Here is a 17,631-nt window from a genome sequence, read left to right as displayed (position 1 = left end):
GATTCTTTTCTTTCGCTTCTCTGCAAAGCTGAATTTCTAAAAATACATTACGTCCCATGCAAGTGAACATATGCTGACATTAACCTCAACGATTGACAAACGAATAGTGGCATATTAGCTATCGCAAAAAAAAAAACCCTAGACTATAGCCTGTTTGAATCTCAACTCATTGCTGTTCACTCATATATCTGAAAAGCTGAAATTGGATGCATACAACACCGCCTCAGCAAACGCCTTTGCACTCAGCCTAACTAACATGACTGAAAAACCAATTTGTCCAAATGAGTTGTGGTTAAAAGCATCAGCCTATAGACCATTAGAACCTCGACACGATCCTTTTCACTCGCCTCTCTGCAAAGCTGAATTTTTAAGGATACATTACGCCCCGTGCAAGTGAACTTATGCTGATACTAACTTAAAGGGTTGACAAACGAATAGTGGCATAATAGCTATCGCAAAAAAAAAAAACGCTAGGCTATAGCCTGTTCGCATCTCAACTCATTGCTGTTCACTTATATCTCTGAAAAGCTCAACTTGGATGCATGCAACACTGCCTGAGCAAACGCATTTACACTCAGCTAATTTACATGACTGGAAAACCAATTTGCCCAAATGAGTTGTGGTTAAAACCATCAGCCTATAGCCCATTAGAATTTCGACACGAGCCTTTTCTCTCGCTTCTCTGCAAAGCTGAATTTCTAAGGATACATTACGTCCCGTGCAAGTGAACATATGCTGAAATTAACCTATACGATTGACAAACGAATAGTGGCATATTAGTTATCGCAAAAAAAACCCCCTAGGCTATAGCCTGTTCGAATCTCAACTTATTGCTGTTCAGTTATATCTCTGAAAAGCTCAAATCGCATGCATACAACATCGCCTCAGCAAACGCATTTGCACTCAGGCTAACTTACATGACTGAAAAACCAATTTGTCCAAATGAGTTGTGGTTAAAAGTATCAACCTATAGCCCATTATAACCTCGACACGATCCTTTTCACTCGCTTGTCTGCAAAGCTGAATTTCTAAGGACACGTTACGCCCCGTGCAAGTGAACATATGCTGACACTAACCTAAACGATTGACAAACGAATAGGCGCATATTAGCTAGCGCACAAAAAGGAAACACGCTAGGCTATAGCCTGTTCGAATCTCAACTCATTCCTGTTCACTCATATCTCTGAAAAGCTCTAATCGGATGCATACAACACCGCCTCAGCAAACGCATTTGCACTCAGGCTAACTTACATGACTGAAAAACCAATTTGGCCAAACAGGTTTTGGGTAAAAGCAACAGCCTATAGCCCCTTAGAAACTCGACACGATTCTTTTCTCTCGTTTCTCTGCAAAGCTGCATTTCTAAGGATACATTACGCCCCGTGCAAGTGAACATATGCTGACACTAACCTAAACGATTGACAAACGAATAGGCGCATATTAGCTATCGCAAAAAAAAACGCTAGACTATAGACTGTTCGAATCTCAACTCATTGCTGTTCGCTCATACCTCTGAAAAGCTCAAATTGGATGCATACAACACCGCCTCAGCAAACGCATTTGCACTCAGCCTAACTTACATGACTGAAAAACCAATTTGTCCAAATGAGTTGTGGTTAAAAGCATCAGCCTATAGCCCATTAGAACCTCGACACGATCCTTTTCACTCGCCTCTCTGCAAAGCTGAATTTTTAAGGATACATTACGCCCCGTGCAAGTGAACTTATGCTGATACTAACTTAAAGGGTTGACAAACGAATAGTGGCATAATAGCTATCGCAAAAAAAAACGCTAGGCTATAGCCTGTTCGCATCTCAACTCATTGCTGTTCACTTATATCTCTGAAAAGCTCAACTTGGATGCATGCAACACTGCCTGAGCAAACGCATTTACACTCAGCTAATTTACATGACTGGAAAACCAATTTGCCCAAATGAGTTGTGGTTAAAACCATCAGCCTATAGCCCATTAGAATTTCGACACGAGCCTTTTCTCTCGCTTCTCTGCAAAGCTGAATTTCTAAGGATACATTACGTCCCGTGCAAGTGAACATATGCTGAAATTAACCTATACGATTGACAAACGAATAGTGGCATATTAGCTATCGCAAAAAAAGGAAACACGCTAGGCTATACCCTGTTCGAATCTTAGCTCAGTTCTGTTCACCCATATCTCTGAAAAGCTCAAATCACATGCAGACAACACCGCCTCAGCAAACGCATTTGCACTCAGCCTAACTTACATGACAGAAAACCCAATTTGTCCAAATGAGTTGTGGTGTAAAGCAACAGCCTATAGCCCCTTAGAACCTCGACACGATCCTTTTCTCTCGTTTCTCTGCAAAGCTGAATTTCTAAGGATACATTACGCCCCGTGAAAGTGAACTTATGCTGACACTAACCTAAACGATTGACAAACGAATAGGCGCACATTAGCTATCGCAAAAAAAAGAAAACGCTAGGCTATAGCCTGTTTGCATCTCAACTCATTGCTGTTCACTTATATCTCTGAAAAGCTCAAATTGGATGCATACAACACCGCCTTAGCAAACGCATTTGCACTCAGGCTAACTTACATGACTGAAAAACCAATTTCTCCAAATGAGTTGTAGTTAAAAGCATCAGCCTATAGCGCATTAGTACCTCGACACGATCCTTTTCTCTCGCTTCTCTGCAAAGCTGAATTTCTAAGGATACATTACGTCCCGTGCAAGTGAACATATGCTGGCACTAACCTAAACCATTGACAAACGAACAGGCGCATATTAGCTATCGCACAAAAAGGAAACACGCTACGCTATAGCCTGTTCGAATCTCAGCTCAGTTCTGTTCACCCATATCTCTCAAAAGCTCAAATCACATGCATACAACACCGCCTCAGCAAACGCATTTGCACTCAGCCTAACTTACATGACTGAAAAACCAATTTGTCCAAATGAGTTGTGATGTAAAGCATCAGTATATAGCCCCTTAGAACCTCGACACGATCCTTTTCACTCGCTTCTATGCAAAGCTGAATATCTAAGGATACATTACGCCCCGTGCAAGTGAACTTATGCTGATACTAACCTAAACGGTTGACAAACGAATAGGCACATATAAGCTATTGCACAAGAAGGAAAAACGCTAGGCTATAGCCTGCTCGAATCTCGTGTCATTGCTGTTCACTCATATCTCTCAAAAGCTGAAATCGTATGCATGCAACACTGCCTGAGCAAACGCATTTACACTCAGCTAGTTTACATGGCAGAAAAACCCATTTGCCCAAATGAGTTGTGGTTAGAAGCATCAGCCTATAGCCCATTAGATCCTCGACACGATCCTTTTCACTTGCTTCTCTGCAAAGCTGAATTTCTAAGGATACATTACGGCCCGTGCAAGTGAACTTATGCCGATACTAACCGAAACGATTGACAAACGAACAGTGGCATAATAGCTATCGCAAAACAAAACGCTAGGCTATAGCCTGTTCGCATCTCAACTCATTGCTGTTCACTTATATATCTGAAAAGCTCAAATTGGATGCATGCAACACTGCCTGAGCAAACGCATTCGAACTCAGCTAATTTACATGACTGAAAAAACAATTTGCCCAAATGAGTTGTGGTTTAAAGCATCAGCCTATAGCCCATCAGAACCTCGACACGATCCTTCTCTCTCGCTTCTCTGCAAAGCAGAATTTCTAAGGATGCATTAAGCCGCGTGCAAGTGAACATATGCTGATACTAACCTAAACGGTTGACAAACGAATAGGCACATATTAGCTATTGCACAAGAAGGAAAAACGCTAGGCTATAGCCTGTTCGAATCTCAACTCATTCCTGTTCACTCATATCTCTGAAAAGCTCAAATCGGATGCATACAACACCGCCTCAGCAAACGCATTTGCACTCAGGCTAACTTACATCACTGAAAAACCAATTTGGCCAAATAAGTTATGGTTAAAAGCAACAGCCTATAGCCCCTTAGAACCTCGACACGATCCTTTTCTCTCGTTTCTCTGCAAAGCTGAATTTCTAAGGATACATTACGCCCCGTGCAAGTGAACATATGCTGATACTAACTTAAAGGGTTGACAAACGAATGGGCGCATATTAGCTATCGCACAAAAAGGAAAAACGCTAGGCTATAGCCTGTTCGAATCTCAACTCATTGCTGTTCACTTATATCTCTGAAAAGCTCAAATTGGATGCATACAACACCGCCTCAGCAAACGCATTTGCACTCAGGCTAACTTACATGACTGAAAAACCAATTTGGCCAAATAAGTTATGGTTAAAAGCAACAGCCTATAGCCCCTTAGAACCTCGACACGATCCTTTCTCTCGTTTCTCTGCAAAGCTGAATTTCTAAGGATACATTACGCCCCGTGCAAGTGAACTTATGCTGATACTAACTTAAAGGGTTGACAAACGAATGGGCGCATATTAGCTATCGCACAAAAAGGAAAAACGCTAGGCTATAGCCTGTTCGAATCTCAACTCATTCCTGTTCACTCATATCTCTGAAAAGCTCAAATCGGATGCATACAACACCGCCTCAGCAAACGCATTTGCACTCAGGCTAACTTACATCACTGAAAAACCAATTTGGCCAAATAAGTTACGGTTAAAAGCAACAGCCTATAGCCCCTTAGAACCTCGGCACGATCCTTTTCTCTCGTTTCTCTGCAAAGCTGAATTTCTAAGGATACATTACGCCCCGTGCAAGTGAACTTATGCTGACACTAACCTAAACGATTGACAATCGAATAGGCGCACATTAGCTATCGCAAAAAAAAAGAGAAAACGCTAGGCTATAGCCTGTTTGCATCTCAACTCATTGCTGTTCACTTATATCTCTGAAAAGCTCAAATTGGATGCATACAACACCGCCTTAGCAAACGCATTTGCACTCAGGCTAACTTACATGACTGAAAAACCAATTTCTCCAAATGAGTTGTGGTTAAAAGCATCAGCCTATAGCGCATTAGAACCTCGACACGATCCTTTTCTCTCGCTTCTCTGCAAAGCTGAATTTCTAAGGATACATTACGTCCCGTGCAAGTGAACATATGCTGGCACTAACCTAAACGAATGACAAACGAACAGGCGCATATTAGCTATCGCACAAAAAGGAAACACGCTACGCTATAGCCTGTTCGAATCTCTGCTCAGTTGTGTTCACCCATATCTCTCAAAAGCTCAAATCACATGCATACAACACCGCCTCAGCAAACGCATTTGCACTCAGCCTAACTTACATGACTGAAAAACCAATTATTCCAAATGAGTTGTGGTTAAAAGCATCAGCCTATACCCCATTAGAACCTCGACGCGCTCCTGTTCCCTCGGTTTCCTGCAACGCGGAATTTCTAAGGATACATTACGCCCGGTGCAAGTGAATATATGCTGATGTTAACCTAAGCGATTGACAAACGAATACGCACATATTAGATATCGTAAAAAAATGGCTAGGCTATAGCCTGTTCGAACCTCAACACATTGCTGTTCACTCATACCTCTGAAAAGCTCAAATTGGATGCATACAACACCACCTCAGCAAACGCATTTGCACTCAGGCTAACTTACATCACTGAAAAACCAATTTCTCCAAATAAGTTATGGTTAAAAGCATCAGCCTATAGCCCATTAGAACCTAGACGCGCTGCTGTTTCCTCGCTTCTCTGCAACGCCGAATTTCTAAGGATACATTACGCCCGGCGCAAATGAACATATGCTGATACTAACCTAAACCATTGACAAACGAATATGCACGTATTAGCTATCGTAAAAAAATGCTAGGCTATAGCCTGTTCGCGTCTCAACTCATTGCTATTCACTCATATCTTTGAAAAGCTGTTTGGATGCATACAACAATGCCTCAGCTAGTGCAATTACATTCACGCTAACTTACATGATTGAAAAACCAATTAGACCAAATGAGTCGTTGTGGCTAAAAATATAAGCCTGTAACCCATTAGAACATCAACGCGTTCCTGTTCCCTCACTTCTGTGAAAAGCTGAATTTGCAAGCATACATTCTGCAACGTGCAAATGAAGCTGCGGTGACACTAAACTAAACGACTGATAAACGAATATGCACATATTAGTTATCGCGCAAAAAGAGCGTCGAGCTATAGCCTAATCGTATCTCAACACTGTTCACTCTTTTCTTGGAAAAGCTCAAATTGGACGCATACAACACTCCCTCGGCAAACGCAATTACACTCACGCTAACTTACATTAATGAAGAACCTATTTGCCCAAATGAGTTGTGGCTAAAAATACCAGCCTATAGCCAATTAGAAACTCGACGCGATTGCTTTCCCTGGCTTCTCTGAAAAGCTGAATTTGTAAGCATACATTACGCTGCGTGCAAGTGAACACATGCTGATACTAACATAAACGATTATGAATATGCACATATTAGTTACCGCTGAAAGGAACGCCAGGCTACAGCCTGATCAAATCCCAACGCATTGCTTTTCACTCGTATACCTGAAAAGCTGAAATCGGATGCCTCAGCAAACGCAATTACACTCACGCTAACGTCCATTATTGAAAAACCAATTTGTCCAAAGCAGTTGTTGTGGTTCAAAACATCAGCCTTTAGCCCATTAGAACTTCGGCATGCTCGTGTTCCTTCACTTTTCTGAGAAGCTCAATTTCTACGCACACTTTATACGCCCCCTGCAAATGAACATACGCCGACACTTACCTAAATGATTGATTAACGAATATTTGCATATTAGTTATCACGCAAAAAAAAAAACCGCTAGGCTATAGCCTGTTCGAATCTCACGGCACTGCTGATGGCTCTTATCTCTTAAAGGCTCAAATGGGATGTATACAACACTGCTCACCGAACGCAATTACACTCACGCTAAGTTACACGACTGAATAACCAATTCGCCCAAATGAGATCTGGTTAAAAATATCAGCGTATAGCCCATTGGAACCCCGACGTGCTCCTGTTCCCTCAATTCTCTGAAAAGCGAAATTTCTACGCCTACTTTACGCTCCCTGCCATTGAACATATGCTGACGATAACATGAGCGATTGATAAATGAATCTGAACAAATTAGTTCAAAACAGTCGTAAGGATTGCGCTTACCTCGCAGGCTAGGAAGTGGAACTTTGCCCGAGGTTAGGTCCAGTGCTCTCTGAACCAAAAGCACGTAGAGCTGCTACGTTAATGAGCAGTGAGAATTGATCGATCAAATTTTTGGTGTCTTCACAAAAGTGGGGCGAGTTGCGTTCACGCGTTAAAGGCTAAAATTATTCAGAAAAACATGTGACCACTCACTCGCGCATGCACATGCACTGTTATTGGCAAAATGGCAGCCAATGCGAAATGAACCCGCGATATCGAGTCAGACTACATCTCCCGATATTGCACTGAAGACAATCTTTGAATACAAAGTAATGGGTGAAACTAAACAGCGAGTGCAAACGAAGTATACACAGGCGCTAAATTTGCGTATGTTAACTCGCCCAGCTTTTGTTTTGTGCTTTTCACAACGAAATTGTGCTTGAAGAAAACTTTTGCCTGTTGTGATTCCGTAACGCACGCGTGGTCTTCCCATCAGAAGCCTCGGCGGCGACAAGAGCTCCCACCGTGTTTGCGGGGCGCGCATCGAAATACCAGCTCGATAGGTGAGCTGGTCAGTGGATCCGCAGAGTGGGCATCAAGACACCAGGCTGCTGGAAAATCTGGTCAGCAAGACAGCACGGCTCTTCCAGATCCCATCGTACTGGACGGGTTTATTACCAGGTTCGCAGGGCAGGCTGCAACACACCAGGCTGCTATAACTTCAGCTTCAACATCAAGCTAGCTTAACGAAACATTTCATATGCAGTCTACCAATTCCATACTGTAAATATGAGGGCCTAATTTTTGCAAATGGTCTATACTAATTCACATTTGAATCACTGCAGTATCAGCATAAAACGTGACTAGAAAATAGCCGATTGGAATGACTCTTACGGGTATGAATCTTCAATGCCTTAAGGGTGCGACTTCAAGAATTATTCATGCAATCTAATAGCCCTGTAGCCAGTCTTTAAGCATGTACTAGCAGTCCCGAGTGTACGTTCTGGAACCACATTTACACATTTACATGCAGGTGCATTACATGCATTTACGTTATAAAGCAGATTTACAAATGCAGGTGAACTTGGCAACGGAACAATAAGTCGCGATAGTTTAGGAATTGTTAATGCTTCAATTTACGCTTATGGTACCTCCACTTGTGCTTTGTGGTGCTCAGTACTGGCAAAATATCTCGAAGCCCAAGGTAGGACCGGAAATGTTTACCTCACAAAAGAAAAGTAGTTTACAGCGTGATTTCTTTACTAATTCCTACACAAATATCCTTATGAGATGCACAACCCTCATAAATTCTGTAACAGTGATTCTGTAAGAATGAAAAGCGTTGCAATCTTTTCCTGCCACAGCTAGCCCAAAATGAACAAAAGGAAACTGCATATTCACGTGTAGGGACCATGAGCGCAGATGAGACAGACATGTTATACAAATTGCAATAGTTGCGCAAGTTTTTCACATTGGTTGCATTAAGATGATGAGGAAGCAATAAGAAATCTTTATCAGTTTGAGCGCAAGAGTGGGTTTGAAGATTAATAATAAGAAGGGAAAGGTAATGTTAAAAAGCCTGGCAAAGAAACAAGAATTTATGATCGCCAAACAGCCTGTAGAGTTTGTGAATGAGTATGTTTATCTAGGTCAATTACTCACAGGCGACCCTGACCACGAGACGAAAACTTACACAAGAATAAAAATGTGTTGTAGTGCATACAGTACACATTATCCAATAGTGAAAAAGAGCCTATTCCTGTAGTTTAAAAGTGTATAATCATTGAATTGTATCGGCGCCAATATATGTGTTTGAAAGTTGGAGGTAAACAAAGAACGTCGAGAACAAGTTAAGGACCACGCGAAGCGATCGAACGGAAAATGTTAGGCGTAACGTTAAGACACAGGATGAAAGCAGTGCGAATCAGAGAGCAAAAGGGGATAGCCCACACTCTAGTTGACATGAAGAAAAAAAAATGGATTTAAGCAGGCCATGTAATGCGTGGGGTTGATAACCGGTGAACCATTGCGGTTAGAGAATGGGTGCCAAGGGAATGGAAGCGAAGTCGAGAACAGCAAAAAAATAGGTGGGCTAGTGACATTAGGAAATTCGCATGCGCAAGTTGGAATTAGCTAGCGTAATACAGGGCTAATATGATATCGTTGGCAGAGGCCTTCGCCCTGCCCAGTGGACATAAAACAAGTGACAATGTGTTAGTAGCTCAGCATGTACGGTTGAACCTCAATAAAATGAATAACGGTATAAGGAATTTGTAAAATTTTGTTATAGCGAAACGAGATATTAAGAAATAATGGATGTGACGAACTCAGTGAAATTCCCCTTGAAGTCCCCTACAGATTCATAGCGCGGTACATGTAATAATTAATATGACGAAGTAATGAATATGAAAAAGTAATCCTAGTTCCCCCTCCAACTTTGCTATGACAGGGTTTTATTTTATTGAATATGACGAAGCAAGCCTACAATTCACTAATAACGTTTGTCAATATTTGCATATGTGCTATAGCATGCATGCTAATATTTCTATAGGCCTTGATTTTTAGCCCATTTAAAGGGATTATTTTTGGTTTACAACATGTTTTTGATTGTTTTATTAGAATACTTGCATTAAAACAACGCAATAATGTTGGTGGCCAGAGTTATGACTGATACAACTTCGTAGCACAGTATGAACACGTCTACAATTATAGTGGTCATATATTACCGCTGAATCTCGTCATAACAAAGTACCACCCGATAACACAATGCATTCGTTATAAGCGTACACGTCGATAATGTTGAAGAAACTTCGAAAATTTTTTCCCTACTTCGTTATATCCAATAATTTGTTATATCTGATGATTCTTTATATATCTTTGCACTTCGACAGGCAGTGCCAGAAGGTTCCGCCCTGCTGGATATTCTAGCCAACAGGCACCCAAAGTGGTGTAGCCGGATGCGCGGCGACGTGATGTGCAATGGAATGTTCATTCCACCGGAAAGACTGGAGCACTGTGTCGCCAAAGTTGCACGCCTTATACCTGCGACCTGACATGAGCGTGCGGCAATGGCTGCTGTTCACCTCGCTGCTCCAGGAGCCAGGTGTACCTGGGAGAGACACCAAGGCGATAGTAAGAACTGCATCCTTCGTGTCGTCATGAGCTTATTGATTCGTTGACCGCGGAAAACACTTATGGTCACGTTACAGCGCAGTCAACAGCGATTTCGCGCCCTTCACTATTTTTATACGAAAAAATTTCTTAACAAAACGTCGTGTTGTGCATTCAAAGCACAGGAGTATCTGGAACGCTAGTGCATTTCTCCGCAAAGTTCGGGAATTCATATCCGGAAACTGGTCTCATCCTGATAATTCGCTCCAAGTGGATCCTCCTCGCGAACTCCATGGCTAGAATTTGTTAATTGCAATTTGGGTCATAAGGTAACTACTTAGAAATTTAATTAGTGAATTTGGTCAATTAGATAATTATGCATTTCATTTTTTTGCTCAAGCAGTGTCCGCCGCTTCGAGTAGACCACCTCATGAACCAGAATTGCGCCATCTTCCACAGGTAAATTTCAAAAATTATTAAAAGCGTTCGCTGAAACACCCTGTATACATTGCGCGCAGTTTTACAACTGGTACTAGTTGAATAATGTAGCTCAGTGACGCAAGCAGCCATCAATATTAAGAAGGGTAATACGTGCTTTCGTAGTTTTCTTCTAGCCAACGGACCCAAAAAAAGTTTTACATCACTACTTTCTCTTTTTCTTACTGCAGTGTCCAACTGATCGACGGGTCGCATGGTGTACCATGGAAAGCGACGTGACTTGCTTCCGTATTTTTCCTGCATGGACTTTCGTTGTGCGCCTTTCAGGAACCCCTGTGGATTATGTACCTTACGCCTACGTTGCTTCGCGCTTTTAAAGAATAACACTCTGAAAGCTAGCACCACTGCAAGTTAATGGCGCATCATGTCTCAAGGAATCGTTGCACGAGCTTTGAAATAAGCACGGTGGGCGCTTCCTATCGTTCGGGGAGAATCATAACACCAACGTTGATCTTTCTCATTGGCTATTTTGCTTGTATTTGAGCTTCACTAGGCGTGTGCGAGTAGTAATTCTCAAAACCAAATCAAATGCCAATCGAATAGTGTCAGAAGCAGAACAACTTGACTATAGAATAATTTTCGAATAGTTCTCGAACCAAGAACCTCCGCTCGCACCATTAATATGTTTTTTAATTATAGGGTTTTACGTGCCAAAAGCATTCTGATTATCAGGCACGCCGTAGTGGAGGACTCCGGAAACGTTGGCCACCCGGGGTTCTTTAACGTGCACCTATATTTAAGTACACGGGTGTTTTCGCATTTCGCCCCCATCGAAATGTGGCCGCCGTGGCCGGGATTCCATCCCGCGACCTCGTGCTCAGCAGCACAACACCATAGCCACTGAGCAACCACGGCGGGTCACCAATAATTTAAGTGGTCTTCACATCCAAATATATTCACAAAATTATTAAATTGTCATTAAATTGCACATTTTGAAGAGCAGCTTATTAATAGCACAAATTAAACAATATGCAAAGAAGCAGTTTACTCGCAAGCTCAATATTAATTGATGAGTGCGAATGATGGCAGTCTAGAAAAAGAATAGAAGGAAAGCGGGAAGGAAGGGCATGGCGCATTAAAAAGGCTGAAGTAAAGAAATGATAAGTAACGGTCTTTGCAGTGTACCTTGTACACCGCAGTCGAACTGGTGAGAATGGGCTGCTCGAGTGCAGAGCTTGTGAAATAAGTTTACAGACAATTTTACCTTGCAGAGCGAAAGGCATTGGAAAGACTGCCACGGAAGTCTCGTCTTCGATGACCTCACCTTGCTGCTCTGGCTGGTACAGTTGGCCACGGTGCTGCCTCCCACGCTTGACCTGGTGACGAAGCACTAAACTCTGGCGTCGTCCTTGTCCGACAGATGCGTGCTCGACACGATCGGGTCCATCTCGTGCAGGCCGTTCACGACAGTCATGAAATAAAAAAACAAAACAAAAGAAAACGTGATTTGCGCATGTGGCAGGAACGGCGAAAAAAAAAGTGATAATAAGAGACACTGGGTTGCTACTCTGGATACCATGAAACTCCGAAATATTTCTGCTTTTTTCTTTCTCGGCCAATCACAGAGGGCGCAGTTTCCCTATGAGCCAATCGCACAAGGAAAAATGGCGAATGTGGTACCATAGCGTATCTTCTGAATGGCCAGAACATCTCTAGCTTGTCTTCATGGGGCTCTTGCATTGCCCAGGGGGCGCTGCGAAAAAGGTGCTAAAAAGCGCCCTCTGCGCTAAAATGGGTCGTACCAAGCTCGGTCGTCTGCTTCGGAAAGCACGTTTACACTATGGACCCGCCACTTTCGGTTGTGTTGTTTCACGGCCTGCAGCGAATATCGGGCGCCGAAGATTTTTTCAGGGGTGGCACGCTGCGTAAAGGCAAGAAATTATGCAGTGCCGAATACGTGTACGCCGTTCAAGAATTGGGCGGCGAAGTTTTAGCACCGTGTCAATCGCAAGTGAAGCGAGTCGCGTACGAAGTGGAACTTCAGGTAAGGTTTGCACGCAAGCTGCTAGATTCAGGCGCACAAACGTGAGGAAATGCTTGCTAGAAATGAATCCACAGCGGCGATAGGCAGACATCATGTGTACGGAACTGCTCGAGCACACGACGGTACGCGCCGCCATGTACGAACTGCTCGAGCGCACGATCGTACGCGCCGCGACGGCAGCGGTCTTTCGACATGCCGCGAAACGGCGGGCCTCCTGCAATCTTTGTTGACTGCATGCCGCTAAACAAGTAGTTATGCCTGCGTTGTAGTAGCGGCCATCTCTCCTTTTTAGTAACTGGTAATAACTGATGCAATTACATGTGAGCTCGCACGTACGTGCGAATCGCGCTGCAGTGCGAGCTCGTACGCCGCTCGCTTGATGTAGGTTTTAATGACAGCGCTCGAACATCGATGTGTTGCAATCAATACTTCCTTGCTGCGTTGCCTCAACGTGCTGGCTTGAGATCAAGGATGAGCGCATTTAACTCTCTTAAACTGTGCTGCTCGTAGTGGAGTAGTGAAGTGTCATCGAATAAGCCCGACCATTTGTGCTCATTTGCACACACCTGGTCACTTCACCACTTCGCATCGGTCGAATTGTTAATTGTCGCTGTGGCCGGGTCTCGAATCGTGAATTACCAGCTATGCCTGCTGCTATGTCGGTCTGCTGTCGGGACTGTAGGTGCAAAAGACCGAACGTTAGAACGCAGATAATCAAGCAAGCTTCAAGACAGGCGAAGCAGTCAGCATGGCGCGAAGTTTCGCTTACTCAGCGCGACGAACTGCAGCTATGCAGCGCGCCCGACGCTCCACTTCGTGAGGCCTTGAAGGAAAACGGCAGAATATGATGTTGGGATTCAGGCCTTCTTGTTCATGGCAGCCCACGACGCAGAAGTAATGACGGTGACGCCTTCTCGAGGCTGGGCTAGGTCTCTCCGGATCGGCGCCACCGATTTCGTCTGCTCCCAGCATTGCGTCCCACTGCACACGGAGAGCCCGTTTTCGTTAAACTATAGGCTGCGGCGAGCTCGCAGCGTGGTCGGCATGGTCTGCGAGAAGTGACGAGCCTTTAAGCACTCGCAACAGGGCAGAAAAAAAGTGCGAATTGACGCAAAACTCGGCCTAGAAACGTACTTCGCCACAGCCAGGGCTCAATACGACCCAAGCTGGTACGACCCAGATGTCGTTTCCCGCGCCGCCACCAGGCGCCGCTACTATACCTCAAACTCTAGCGCAAGACGCCCATACGGGACTCGGCCATTGCATAAACCAATGTTAAAAGCACAGTCCTGGGCACGAAAATAAGTCTAAGACGTGGTGCCGTACGGCATTTCATACGCGACCGAGAAAAACACCGCCACATTTATTGTTGTCTCCTGCGTGATTGCTCGCGTAAAGAGCTATTCTAACTGCAGCAACGACAGGGCAATAATCCTCGCGATTGACGGCTGTTGTTTTATTATTCAGCTTTCAATGTCAACAACGTGCGTTTGTTCGGAAACTTCCACATTTCCTTCCGCATTTAGGTGGCAGTTATTCACCCCCGCACTCAACACCCAAACTGTTAAAGCACTCGCGGAAAGAAATTTATTTATTTATTTATTTAAAAATACCTTACAGGCCTTGAAGTGAGGCATTGAGTAAGGGGGGCAGTACATAGAAAATACATTGAATACAAGACATTTATAAACCGTATCTGTTTACAACCTACAACCAAAGTACAACTGAGATGAAAAAAGAATTATTTAGATCACGATTCACTAGGGAAAAGAAGAAACATAAAATACATAATATAATAACAAGGAATAAATCACACAGATTGTTTTCAGTGAAGTCGTGTAATTAATAACAACAGTAAAGATGAAAAACAATGACAGAAAAGTTACGGACGCGACATTCCAACGAAACGGTAAACATAGCGGCATAACAGCAATAATGCGAAAATAAGTTGTAAATATAGTGCAAGTATAGAAAGCATTGTGCGACAAACGTAAAACTTCACTTTTCGTTAGTCATGTATTCAGTCAAGGCATCACGGAATGAATCGTAGTTAGATTGGCTTGCAATGCTGTCAGGGAGCGAATTCCATATTCTGATAGCACGAGGAAGAGCAGAGCAATGGAATGCCTTTGTAGACCCGTAAAGGCGGGCATAGCTGAAATGATTATGAAGCCTATGTGACGTGGAGTAGGGTCGTTTCAAGCATGCGGGTGTTCGAGTGGAGTGAAGGAATTTGTGGAACAGTGTTAAAAGGGCAATGTCTCGGCGAGTGCTCAAGGATTGTAATGAAAGTTTAAGTTTTATTTGTGTTACACTAGACTGGTAGCTGTAATCGTTTATGATGAAGCGGCTTGCTCTATTCTGGATCCGTTCTAGCGTTTCAATTAGGTATTTCTGGTGAGGGGACCAAATGGGAGATGCATACTCGAGCTTGGGACGAACGAGAGTTAGGTAGGCTAGCTTGCGAACATTTGAAGGAACATTTCTTAAGTTGCGTCGCAAGTACCCCAACGATTGGGAGGCATTAGCTGAAATGGATGTGATATGGTCTGTCCAAGAAAGATTTGATGTGAATAGAACCCCTAGATACTTATATTGTGTAGCTGTTGTAACAGTGTAATTGTTAATATGGTAGGGATACTGTGAGGTTGCCGACTTCCGGGTAAAAGACATTACTTTGCATTCTGTGGTATTTAATGTCATTAGCCGTTTATTGCACCAGTTATTGATTTGTTGAAGGTCTTGCTGAAGAATGAGATGATCATCTGAGTTTTTAATTGGGCGATAAATTATGCAGTCGTCGGCGAATATTCTGATGGTGGAGGACAAATTTTGAGGTAAGTCGTTAATAAATATTAGAAAAAGCAAGGGACCGAGGACGCTACCCTGTGGTACACCAGAAGAAACGTCTGTTACGGAGGAAGAGTAGTTATTTGCAATAGTAAACTGCTGACGATTAGACAGGAAATTTCGGAGCCATGACAAGGTCAGACAGTCTAATTTAAGTGCGGAGAGTTTTGATATTAGGCGACAATGTGCGACACGGTCGAATGCCTTCGAAAAATCAAGGAACAAGCAGTCAATTTGTAAGTTATAATTTAAGTTAGTGTGTAGGTCTGTTGTAAATTCAAATAATTGTGTATCGCACGAGAGGCCCTTCCTAAAGCCATGCTGATTATGAAAAAGGAAGTTGTTAGTCTCAAGATGTCTGTAAATCTGCGAAGCGATAATGTGTTCAAGCAACTTGCAGGGAATGCATGTCAATGAAATGGGACGATAATTCTCACAGGAGTTCCTGTTGCCATTTTTAAATACAGGTATAACTTTCTCCATCTTCCAATCTGCGGGAAGGTGGCCTGTCGCAAGTGATTGTCTGAATATGTAAAAAAGAATTTTGCTAGATATTTCTACGGTATTCTTTAAAATCTTTGAGTTTATACCATCTATGCCACATGAAGACATTTTAAGGTTATTTATGAGAGAAGAGAGGCCCTCCAAAGTGACTTCAATAGGTTCCATGTATTGGTAGCCTAATTCTGAAACAAAAGGTATATTTGAAGTGTTCTCTTGTGTAAATACAGAGCTGAAGAATGAATTAAAAACCTCCGAACATTCACTGACTGGAATAGAAATATTGCTGCTGTTATGTAATGACAATTCATCTGATTCGTTGTTAGGCTTTATTATTTTCCAAAACTTGGCAGGATTGTTCTTAAGCAGCTCAGGAAGATCATTAGAAAAATATTTATCTTTAGCTTCGCCTAAAGCTGAGCAGTACGATTTCAGGTACGTTTTGTAATTCTGCCACGCTGCTGATGTGCGATCTCGATTAGCGATATTATACAAGCGTTTCTTCTTGTTCCTCATGCGATGAAGCTTTTTAGTAAACCAAGGGTGCAACTTATCGTTAGTTATATTAACGAGTGGAACATACTTGTCTACTAATGCGCACAGTGTATTTTTAAACATGAGCCAGTTTTCTTCAACGGATCTATCGTAAAATGATGGCCACATTGTGTTTTCGAAGAAAGTTTCAAATTCTGAGATTATTGTTTTATAATTGCCTTTATTGTAATCACGAATTTGTTTTGTGGTTTTGCCCGTAACCGGTGGCGTTGTGTTTATCGTTATTTGGAGCAAATGGTGGTCGCTGAAACCATCCAAATATTCTATGTGACCGATTGTTTCAGGTGCTGTACTAAGAATTAGGTCTAGAACATTGGCACCACGTGTGGGTTTCGTGACAGCTTGAAATAGATTAAAGTCTAACGACAAGTTGATGAATTCAGACGATATATGACAAGGAGATGATAAATTCGTCCAATCGATTAGTGGATAATTGAAATCCCCAAGAAGATAAATTAAATCAGCCGGGAAGAGTTCAATGGCTTTGTTGATTGTGTCGCGGAGAGCATTAATGAAAGAATTGTTAGAATCTGGTGCACGGTAACAATTACCTATTAGTATTCTAGAAGATGACATCGTGCAGGCCACCCAAACAATCTCGAGATCAGAATTAGTGTTGACTAAAAATGACGTAATGGTTTTCTTTACACCAATCAAGACACCACCTCCTCTTTTAATAGTGCGGTCACACCTATATATGTCGTACATGTTTGAAGATGAAAAGATTTCATTATTTGTTATTGCAGAATGCAGCCATGTCTCTGTGAAAGCGATAATGTCCGATTTACTGTCTTCCAAGAAGGAAGAGATGACATCGCGCTTTGATAATATGCTTCGTATGTTGGCGTACGATAATGATAGCGAGGGTGAAGTCGGGGTTAGCTTTAGTACCTGGTGACTCTGTGCGCATGCTCCAAACCGTAGCTATCTATTCAGCGGGACAACTGCACTTGCAGAACCATCGTAGATATAAGTTCTCGATTCAATACGCAGCTTGTCCACTGAAAGCTTGAAAGCCTTATTCTGGGTTTTCGCAAATTCAATTAGCTTTTGTCTAGC

At 42.7% G+C, this 17,631-nt stretch overlaps 1 long non-coding RNA gene across 1 annotated transcript in view; it reads right to left on the bottom strand.

The window, feature by feature from the left end:
• Positions 1 to 9,664: 9,664 nt before the first annotated feature.
• Positions 9,665 to 17,631, bottom strand: part of LOC139049760 (uncharacterized) — a 48,401-nt gene continuing 40,434 nt past the window's right edge. The window contains exons 2-3 of the long non-coding RNA XR_011508560.1: positions 11,947 to 12,069; positions 9,665 to 10,182 (exon numbers count right to left, since the gene is read on the bottom strand). This is a non-coding gene — a long non-coding RNA (uncharacterized lncRNA). The remainder of the gene's footprint in view (positions 10,183 to 11,946; positions 12,070 to 17,631) is intronic.

This window comes from Dermacentor albipictus, chromosome 9 (genome assembly GCF_038994185.2).
Source record: "Dermacentor albipictus isolate Rhodes 1998 colony chromosome 9, USDA_Dalb.pri_finalv2, whole genome shotgun sequence".
Taxonomy (NCBI): Eukaryota; Metazoa; Arthropoda; class Arachnida; order Ixodida; family Ixodidae; genus Dermacentor; species Dermacentor albipictus.
This window is presented reverse-complemented; position numbering and strand designations above follow the sequence as displayed.